Below are 9,470 nucleotides of genomic sequence, written 5' to 3' on the forward strand. Positions count from 1 at the left end.
CCTAAAGGATTATTAGGAATACCATACTAATACTGTGTTTGACCCCCTTTCGCCTTCAGAACTGCCTTAATTCTGCGTGGCATTGATTCAACAAGGTGCTGAAAGCATTCTTTAGAAATGTTGGCCCATATTGATAGGATAGCATCTTGCAGTTGATGGAGATTTGTGGGATGCACATCCAGGGCACGAAGCTCCCGTTCCACCACATCCCAAAGATGCTCTATTGGGTTGAGATCTGGTGACTGTGGGGGCCATTTTAGTACAGTGAACTCATTGTCATGTTCAAGAAACCAATTTGAAATGATTCGAGCTTTGTGACATGGTGCATTATCCTGCTGGAAGTAGCCATCAGAGGATGGGTACATGGTGGCCATAAAGGGATGGACATGGTCAGAAACAATGCTCAGGTAGGCCGTGGCATTTAAACGATGCCCAATTGGCACTAAGGGGCCTAAAGTGTGCCAGGAAAACATCCCCCACACCATTACACCACCACCACCAGCCTGCACAGTGGTAACAAGGCATGATGGATCCATGTTTTCATTCTGTTTACGCCAAATTCTGACTCTACCATCTGAATGTCTCAACAGAAATCGAGACTCATCAGACCAGGCAACATTTTTCCAGTCTTCAACTGTCCAATTTTGGTGAGCTCTTGCAAATTGTAGCCTCTTTTTCCTATTTGTAGTGGAGATGAGTGGTACCCGGTGGGGTCTTCTGCTGTTGTAGCCCATCCGCCTCAAGGTTGTGCGTGTTGTGGCTTCCCAAATGCTTTGCTGCATACCTCGGTTGTAACGAGTGGTTATTTCAGTCAAAGTTGCTCTTCTATCGGCTTGAATCAGTCGGCCCATTCTCCTCTGACCTCTAGCATCAACAAGGCATTTTCGCCCACAGGACTGCCGCATACTGGATGTTTTTCCCTTTTCACACCATTCTTTGTAAACCCTAGAAATGGTTGTGCGTGAAAATCCCAGTAACTGAGCAGATTGTGAAATACTCAGACCGGCCCGTCTGGCACCAACAACCATGCCACGCTCAAAATTGCTTAAATCACCTTTCTTTCCCATTCTGACATTCAGTTTGGAGTTCAGGAGATTGTCTTGACCAGGACCACACCCCTAAATGCACTGAAGCAACTGCCATGTGATTGGTTGATTAGATAATTGCATTAATGACCAGGAAGTATGACCATATTAGCCCGGTTCTGTCAACACTGCATTGGCTGCCTATTAAACATCGTATAAATTTTAAAATATTGTTGATTACTTACAAAGCACTAAATGGTTTATCTCCCAGTACTTGAGCGAGCTCTTAACGCATTATAGTCCTTCACGTCTATTGCGATCTCAAAACTCCGGCCAGTTGATAATACCTAGAATATCTAAATCGACTGCTGGCGGCAGATCCTTTTCCTATTTAGCACCAAAACTCTGGAACAGTCTTCCTACCATTGTCCGGGAAGCAGACACACTCTGTCAGTTCAAAGCTAGACTAAAAACACATCTCTTTGACCTAGCATACACATAACACATTATAGACTTCTATAACTCAATGTTAGGCTGCATAGATTAGGTCAGCCGGAACTGGGAACACTTCCCTTAAATCCAGATGTAGTCGTTACATCATAAGAAGAATGGCATCTACGCTAACTTTAGTGTCTTTGTTTATCCCGAGGTTTTCCCGCAGCCTGCCGGATCCAGGCCGTGTCCAGATCTGACGAAGGAGATTCGCCTGGACACACACACACACACACTCCAGATCTGACGAAGGAGATTCGCCTGGACCCGATGACAATGCAGTGCTGAAGTGTCACTATCCTCTCCCTATGGAGGATCCCTTTCCCACTCTACAGATAAAGCGTTGTTGAAAATCCGGTTCGCGTACCCCGAAGTGATAAAATAAAATTCTGGATCTAATGTATAGGCAAGACAAGTAGTTTGTTTAGGCAAGGTTGGTAGGGAAATTACAAACCTGCGCACACATATTCAAGCGAATATAACTATAGAATCAATGTTTAATGCGCATGTGAACGCCATCAGGTCACAGGTTCGCGTTTAAAGTCTGTTTAGAGAGAACGCCGTCGTCTTAGTGGCCCCTAATGTAATAACAAATGATAATTTTGCTGGAAGTGAATCAATCAAAACCAACTTTAGCCCGAAATAACATTATTCAAAATCGTTATAAAGCCAAAACAATCTCTGTTACCGTAAATTGTATGTTTATCTCTGTAAAGCTGCTTTGAAACAATCTCCATTGTTAAAAGCGCTATATAAATGAAGATGACTTGACTTGATGGTGTTCCTAATAATCCTTTAGGTGAGTGTATCTTTCTATCTCTATCTATCTATCCCTTTAACCAACTGTTCAGGAGCCAGTTTAGTTGAGATCAGGAGCTGAATGAGGAAGCAGTCAGTGATATTACATACTAAACAAATTCAATATTGATCAAAACTTGAAAATCATTTGGTTTCAGTATTTTTATTTTTTGGCTGTGAATAAGAAACATTTCACAATAAAACACATAACTGGAACTTTTCTTTTTTTGGAGTTGCGAGTTTATTTCTCAGAATTTGGACAATTCTTACAATTCTGAGAAAAAAGTCTGAATTGTGAGAGAGAAAGTCGAAGCTCATGTTTGATTCCTCCTCAGGACGAGCCGGATGTGACGGGAACCTTCAGACAGGTCAAAGGTCATCTGGTGCAGGACGGGTTCGACCCGAACCTTCAGACAGGTCAAAGGTCAGCTGGTGCAGGACGGGTTCGACCCGAACCTTCAGACAGGTCAAAGGTCAGCTGGTGCAGGACGGGTTCGACCCGAACCTTCAGACAGGTCAAAGGTCAGCTGGTGCAGGACGGGTTCGACCCGAACCTTCAGACAGGTCAAAGGTCAGCTGGTGCAGGACGGGTTCGTGTCCTGACGGATGAGAAGTTCAGATCCATCAGTGACGGACACTTCAGACTCTGACTAACACTGATCACATACATAAAGAATTCAAATGGTACATTAATAGTAGTATTATAAATAACTTCACATGACTCCACATCAGGGATTCACAAACATGTTTGTCAGCCAAAATCCCAACAGTTTTTAGCCTCTCTGAAATTCGATATGTCAATAATTTAACAACACATGCGCATGATGTCGGTCACATGACTACGGAAGCCTGTTTCTGCCAAGGAATTAAAATAAAAAAATTTGCAAGAAAAAATTCTGAATTGTGGGATTTATTTTTAATTTTATTCTGTGGTGGAAACAAGCCTTCATGGATCACATGCAGGCAAAGAAATTAAATATTTTATCTTTTTAATAAGTGTTTTATTCAATTTATTCATTTTTTGGACACCTTTTAGCAATAAATAAGTATGTTTTAAAGTAAATGTGTTTATATTAATCAATACTGACAGACAGACATTGATCATATGATGCTTTCTGTGATAATAAAGGAACAGAGTGCAGGAGTTCACTGACCTGACAATATGTGTGTTTGTGTGTGTGTGTGTGTGTGTGTGTGTGTTTGTGTGTGTGTGTGTGTGTGTGTGTGTGAGTGAGTGTGTGTGTGTGCGTGTGTGAGAGAGTGTTTGAATGCATGTGAGTGTGTGTGTGTGTGTGTGTGAGTGTGTGTGTGTGTGTGTGTGAGTGTGTGTGTGTGTGTGTGTGTGTGTGTGTGTGAGAGTGTGTGTGTGTGTGTGTGAGAGAGTGTTTGAATGCATGTGAGTGTGTGTGTGTGTGTGAGTGAGTGTGTGCGTGTGCGTGTGTGAGTGTGAGTGTGTGTGTGTGTGTGTGTGTCTGTGAGTGAGTGTGAGTGTGTGTGTGCGTTGGTGCGACCGGATTATGAGGACAAAAACCATGGATACATACCGACTCTATGAGGACATACCGTAACTACGAGGACAGCACTAGTGTCCTCATAAGTCGAGCAGTGTAGAAAGGCTTATCAGGCTGCGCCTAACCACCTCCCGCTTTTTCTCAATATGTCCTTATAAATCCGTTGTACCCGTTTTTCAGTGTGTGCCAGAGTATGCTCAGAGTGTATAATCTCCCTCTATGTGAAATTCGACGCTACTGCAGTATCATACACATTTCATACACCCAGACCACGCCCAAGCGCGATTCATTGGTGGAACGCTGGAATCCTCGTCAGTGATTGGCTGCTGGAATCCTCGTCAGTGATTGGCTGCATTTCACATCCGTCAAAGTCAGCGCGCCTGCGCCTCTGATCTTCTATCGCAGACGTGTGGTGTGACCGTGTGATTAATCAGAAGATTAATCATCATCATGAAAGATTAATTAGCAGAATTCGAGCGAAGTTGACGAGCTATAGTGGGAGATTTTCACTTTATCACGAGGAAGGTAAGTGCGTTTATTTATATATTCTACCTTTATGGAGTTAAGTGTCATGAGTCAGACAGTTTTTAATAACGTTAGTTACATTACTTTAAACGTGGCCACTAAACGTAGCTAATATAAATCCATAAGCAGTTGGATACTAGTATTAGTATTAGTTGATGAAAGATACATCTCCATGGATGCTTGAGAGAATTAATTTACATTTTGAAATAAATCAAATCTATGTTGTCATCATGATGACTGGTAAAGTTGAGTGGATGAATTTACAGTTTAATACAGTAAGATACAGAAATATATTAAATAAACAGAAACGAGACTAATGTAAAAGTATACTTTCATTAATGTAACGTTACTGTCATTAGAATGACTTGCCAAAATTATCTGGTTGATTCATTTTAGGGCTGGATATTAGCAGACATTTTATGATTCCATTCAATTTTAATTCACGTGCTTTCGATTCTATTTCCAATTCGATTTTACATTTATTATTTTAATGTAAATCAGGTGTAATACATGTAACATTTTCTAAAACTTTCTCTCTCTAGTTAATTTTTCTAAGTAACGAGTTTAGCTTCATTTGATCTGAGGCGCCACATTAAAGAGTGATAAAATGGTATTAAAATGGACTGAATTTGAAATCGGAGACTGTTTCTTATCAAAAGTAACAAGCCTCAAAACCTCACTGATCAACTATTTCTGTGTAAAATGTTGTATTTATTGATATAGTCTACAGTCTGACAATAATGTACTGTATATAAAGCATATCTATCTATCTATCTATCTATCTATCTATCTATCTATCTATCTATATATATATATATATATATATATATATATATCTATATTTATATATATTTATATATTTATAAATACATACTAATTATGTTGTCTGGAATGTTTTCAGTCAACATGTTAAGAAAGAAGAGAATAAAACCTGAGCAGGATGCAAAAGAACACATATTGTCGGGCAAAGACAAAGCCTTCATTGAGGGACGACAAATCAACACCACAAGGCAATCAGACTATGTTCAGACTGCAGGCAAATCAAATCATAAAGTAGGCATGCACTTGTAAGAATGAAAAGTAGGCCTATTGCTGGCAGTCTGGACATGATCTTTCACATTCACACATTTTACCCTTGGGTAAGCCGCTCATTTTCATAAAGGTTAAGAGATGAAAAAAAAAACTTTAAACAATTTTTTTATAATTATTATTTTAAAATAAATACATAAAACTATGTATACAGAGAATAGTGTAACCAAAATCAACTAGTAGGCTATATCACAGTGAAAGCCAATGCTTGATTATTTTTTTTATTTCCTGCACCTCATATTACATTACACAGTTTTACAGGATTTAACTCTTTAAAAGGATAGGTTGGTTAGCTGTGTAACATATAGGTGCACTTGGATTCATGTTTTATTTGTATTATTATATATTATTTTGCCCTTTCAGGGAGAGGTGTGTTTGCACTTGAGCACATTGAACCATCCACCTTTGTTGTTGAATACCGTGGGATTCTCTCTCAAAGTAAACATGTTAAAGATGTTCAAGGCAACTACTTGTTTGACTTCACATGGAATGGAACACGTTATTGGTAAGCTGGCTGTTTCTTTTTTGGTTTATTTATTTTTGGTTCATATTCAGAGCAAACTAGTTGCATGTCATTCTAATAAAAACAGTTATAATTATGATTTATTATTATTACTATTATTATTACAATATAGGGCTGCACGATTTGGGGAAAATGTCATTGTGATTATTGAGGTCAATATTGCAATTGGAATATGCGATTGCGATATAATAAACAAATGGTTTCATGAGTCAACTTGCTTGGTTCTAAAGCAAAATGCACACACAGATTAGTGATAATTCTGAAATGTGTATTTCTCAACTCAAACTAGCAACAACAACTAAATGATTGATAACATCTAAGCCATTGATGTCTGGATAAAAATTAATCCACCCCCATTTAAAACATTAATTATAGCCATCCAACATTACAGTGATTCCATCATTACAATTGAAAGCTATAATTTTTTAAAAAACATTTATTAGACGTCAAAAAATATAACAGCTTTTAATTTAAGTGACCTTCAAATAATCCTCACATAAACCCATTATAAATGACATGTCATATTTACCTGTGCCCTTCCTGTCTAACAGGTATGCAGAAATTTAATAAAGTTATCAAACAGTCTGCGACTCTGCGCTGCATAAATAATAAATAGACTAATCCTTATTAAAGCTACATAAGTTCTTTAGTCAAGAGCAGTGAGTAATTTTCTCTGTCCCCTTTGTTCTTTGATTAACTTTACTGACAGAAAGCTTTGGCTGCCGGCCCTTTAAGAGCAGCCGCTGCTGACAGAGACACGGATCTCACATGCGCCTCATCCTCTCACAACTCTATACGTCCATCATAAGACTGCTCTTATGTTATGAAGATACTCGACAAACGACATTTTGGCATAATTGTGTGTGTTGTTGTTCGTTCAAGAGCGAAAGAGAACTGTATTCTGGCGCGTGTCTTTCTGTGAGTCACAGTCGGACATTCAGCGCGCTCTCTTTTGACTTGTCTCGCATGAATGGTTTTAAGCAATCGCATGAGAGCATTATCATGTAACACTAGCCAAAGGATGACAAATAATAACAGATGCTGCGTTAATTGCGTTAACAGCCCATTGTTTATTTTACATAAAATCGCAGCATTTTGCGCCATATAATCGCACAGGCTTGACATCGCGATTACGATTGCGATAAGATTAATCGTGCCGCACTATTACAATAGCAGATTTGCTAGGGTTCTCATAACATTAGGAACTTATTAGTTAGTGATAATCAATAACATGGTTATTGTTCAACTGGGGTATTATTTTTTTTACCTTAAGTGGATCATCTGACCTATTAAATTCTTAGGAAGTCAAGTTAACTTTCACAATGTGTATTTGAATATAGGTTAAATAGGCCAAGGTTAGCCTAACCCAAATGTTCAGTTAGAACCGTATGTTTCAGTGTGTGTCTATGTTTTAAGTTTCTTACTGCACTATTTTTATCACAGCATAGATGCAACAAAAGAGGACGGTGGAGGAATGATGATGACAAAAATCCAAATTGCAAAGTCAAGACAATCATTGTTGACGGAAGGCCACACCTGTGTCTGTTTAGTATAAGACATATCTTTCCAGATGAGGAGGTCACATACAACTATGGGGATTCCTCTTGGCCTTCGCGTTTAAGGGTGAGTCTCTTAAAGACTTTATCACTGAAAGTCAACCATGTTCTGTATTTCATGAATGTTAGTTTTTTATATGATGCAGATTATTAAAAAAAATTCTGCACGTCTGCTTTGTGCATGACGGAGCCATGAAAGGGACACTAGATATTTAGTCTTTGGTTGATACTAGAATTAGTTGCGGTGACCGATTGGCAAGCATCCTTGCCTCAGTGTTGTACCTGTCTTTCTCATAATTACAGGAATTGTGTGACGAGACATCAGTGGCTGTGACTGAATGCAGTGTGAATCCATCCTCATCAGTGAAACAGAAAGTAAGTGAGCGCATGTTCCTTCATTGTTTTCTTCTCTTTGACACAGGCAATGTTAAGTGTAGGATGGTTGGGCATCATGCTAGACTGGTTGACGTGGACTGTCGTCTTAAAGACGCTGTTGTGACGTCTCAAATTCGAGTAAAATGTACATTGCTCGGTTCATACATTTTCATAACTCGTGCGTTGGGGGATGGGCATGACACTGACCTGAAATATAAGGACAGTTCTCCACTACGAGGACCATCATGTCAGGGTTAGGGTTTGTGGAAAAGATGTTGCTTTGGGTACAGTTGGTACTCAAGAATAATACTTTTACCGCCGCCGCCCCCGCGGCGGTAAAATTCGGATGTGTATTTGCTGCCTTTTACCGCTAAGAGGCGCTACAATCAAGGTGTCAGTTTATTCTCTCTATTGCGTAATCTACCGCCGCGCCGCGACTCATTCAGAGCGATTGAAAGCTGGTAACAGATGAATTCAAGTGAAACATTGTAGTTAAACGAATTCATAATCGCAATACTGAAATTAAATTGAATAAATAGTGAAAACATTATAACAGAAATAAAACATTGCAACAGAAATATATTAGGCTATCAATGAGGGTCTGGAAGAGCATAAGACGTAATTTAATAGCGTTCAGACGGTAGCTCAGTGGTTAACGCAACAACATGAGCCTCACGGAGCTTCAAGCGATCCGAGATCGAATCTCAATGTAGCCAACTCATCTCAATGTTGGCCGACTTTATGTTTTACCGTTCTTGATGCCTAAATAGGTAACTGTTTATTAGCGAGTTCATTAACTGTTTATTTATTTAATGTCAAGCGTTTTGTTTAATTATCAATGCCACATTAACGTAAATTTGCTACATTCCATGTCCGCTGCACGACAAAGCTGATGAGGGAAATGAAAATAAATAAAAAAAGAAAGCTGATCGCGTCAGAAAATGAAAATAATGAAGCTCGTCTTTAATCTGCTAAATTATTGTTTTGTGAATCATTCACGAAATTGAGTTGACTGACAGTGATACCTGGCCATAGCAACGGGAGAAATTTTTCAAAACAGATCCATACATTGAACAAATCAGAAAAGACTGATTTTGTTGACTTGACAGACTAACTAAATAGTATTACTTTCAATATAAAAACAAATGAAAATGTAAAAGAACACTACAATTAATTAAGTTTGAAACCCATCGCAAATTTTGAAGAATGTAAGAAACACAGAATCTTATTCTTGCAACATTTTAAATTTGTATTGTCAAAGGAATTTCAGCTAAATTAAACAATTAAAACAGTACAAAACGAAAATAGTCCAAAGCCACATAAATTAAGAACATGCGTTTTTCTTTGCCTGTCTCTCGCGCTGGATCTCTTTTTAGCAAGTTTATTTTGTCTCCCTCCCTCCCTCCAAAAAAAAAAACTGTAACAAATTATTTAGCCTTTGTTGCTTCAAAGACAAAGCATGCCTTGTTGAATTCACCTTACAATAAAACGAGGTTGATCGCGAATTAAAGAGCTCTGTATCTGCTGTGGCATGAATGTGTTTAGTCAACAATTAATGTTTAGATAATGCCAGATT

The 9,470-nt window shown here is 38.6% G+C and overlaps 1 long non-coding RNA gene across 1 annotated transcript; it reads right to left on the minus strand.

Annotated features, from left to right (window-relative positions):
• Positions 1-2,505: 2,505 nt before the first annotated feature.
• On the minus strand, positions 2,506-3,023 carry LOC130088811 (uncharacterized). The gene is made up of 3 exons (XR_008807499.1): positions 2,948-3,023; positions 2,870-2,914; positions 2,506-2,673 (listed from the first exon to the last, which is right to left on the minus strand). It is a non-coding gene; the product is annotated as an uncharacterized LOC130088811 (long non-coding RNA).
• Positions 3,024-9,470: the final 6,447 nt, after the last annotated feature.

The sequence above is a fragment of the Rhinichthys klamathensis genome, unplaced genomic scaffold, assembly GCF_029890125.1.
Source record: "Rhinichthys klamathensis goyatoka isolate OS25496 unplaced genomic scaffold, OSU_Roscu_1.1 h1tg000122l_1, whole genome shotgun sequence".
NCBI classification, from domain to species: domain Eukaryota; kingdom Metazoa; phylum Chordata; class Actinopteri; order Cypriniformes; family Leuciscidae; genus Rhinichthys; species Rhinichthys klamathensis.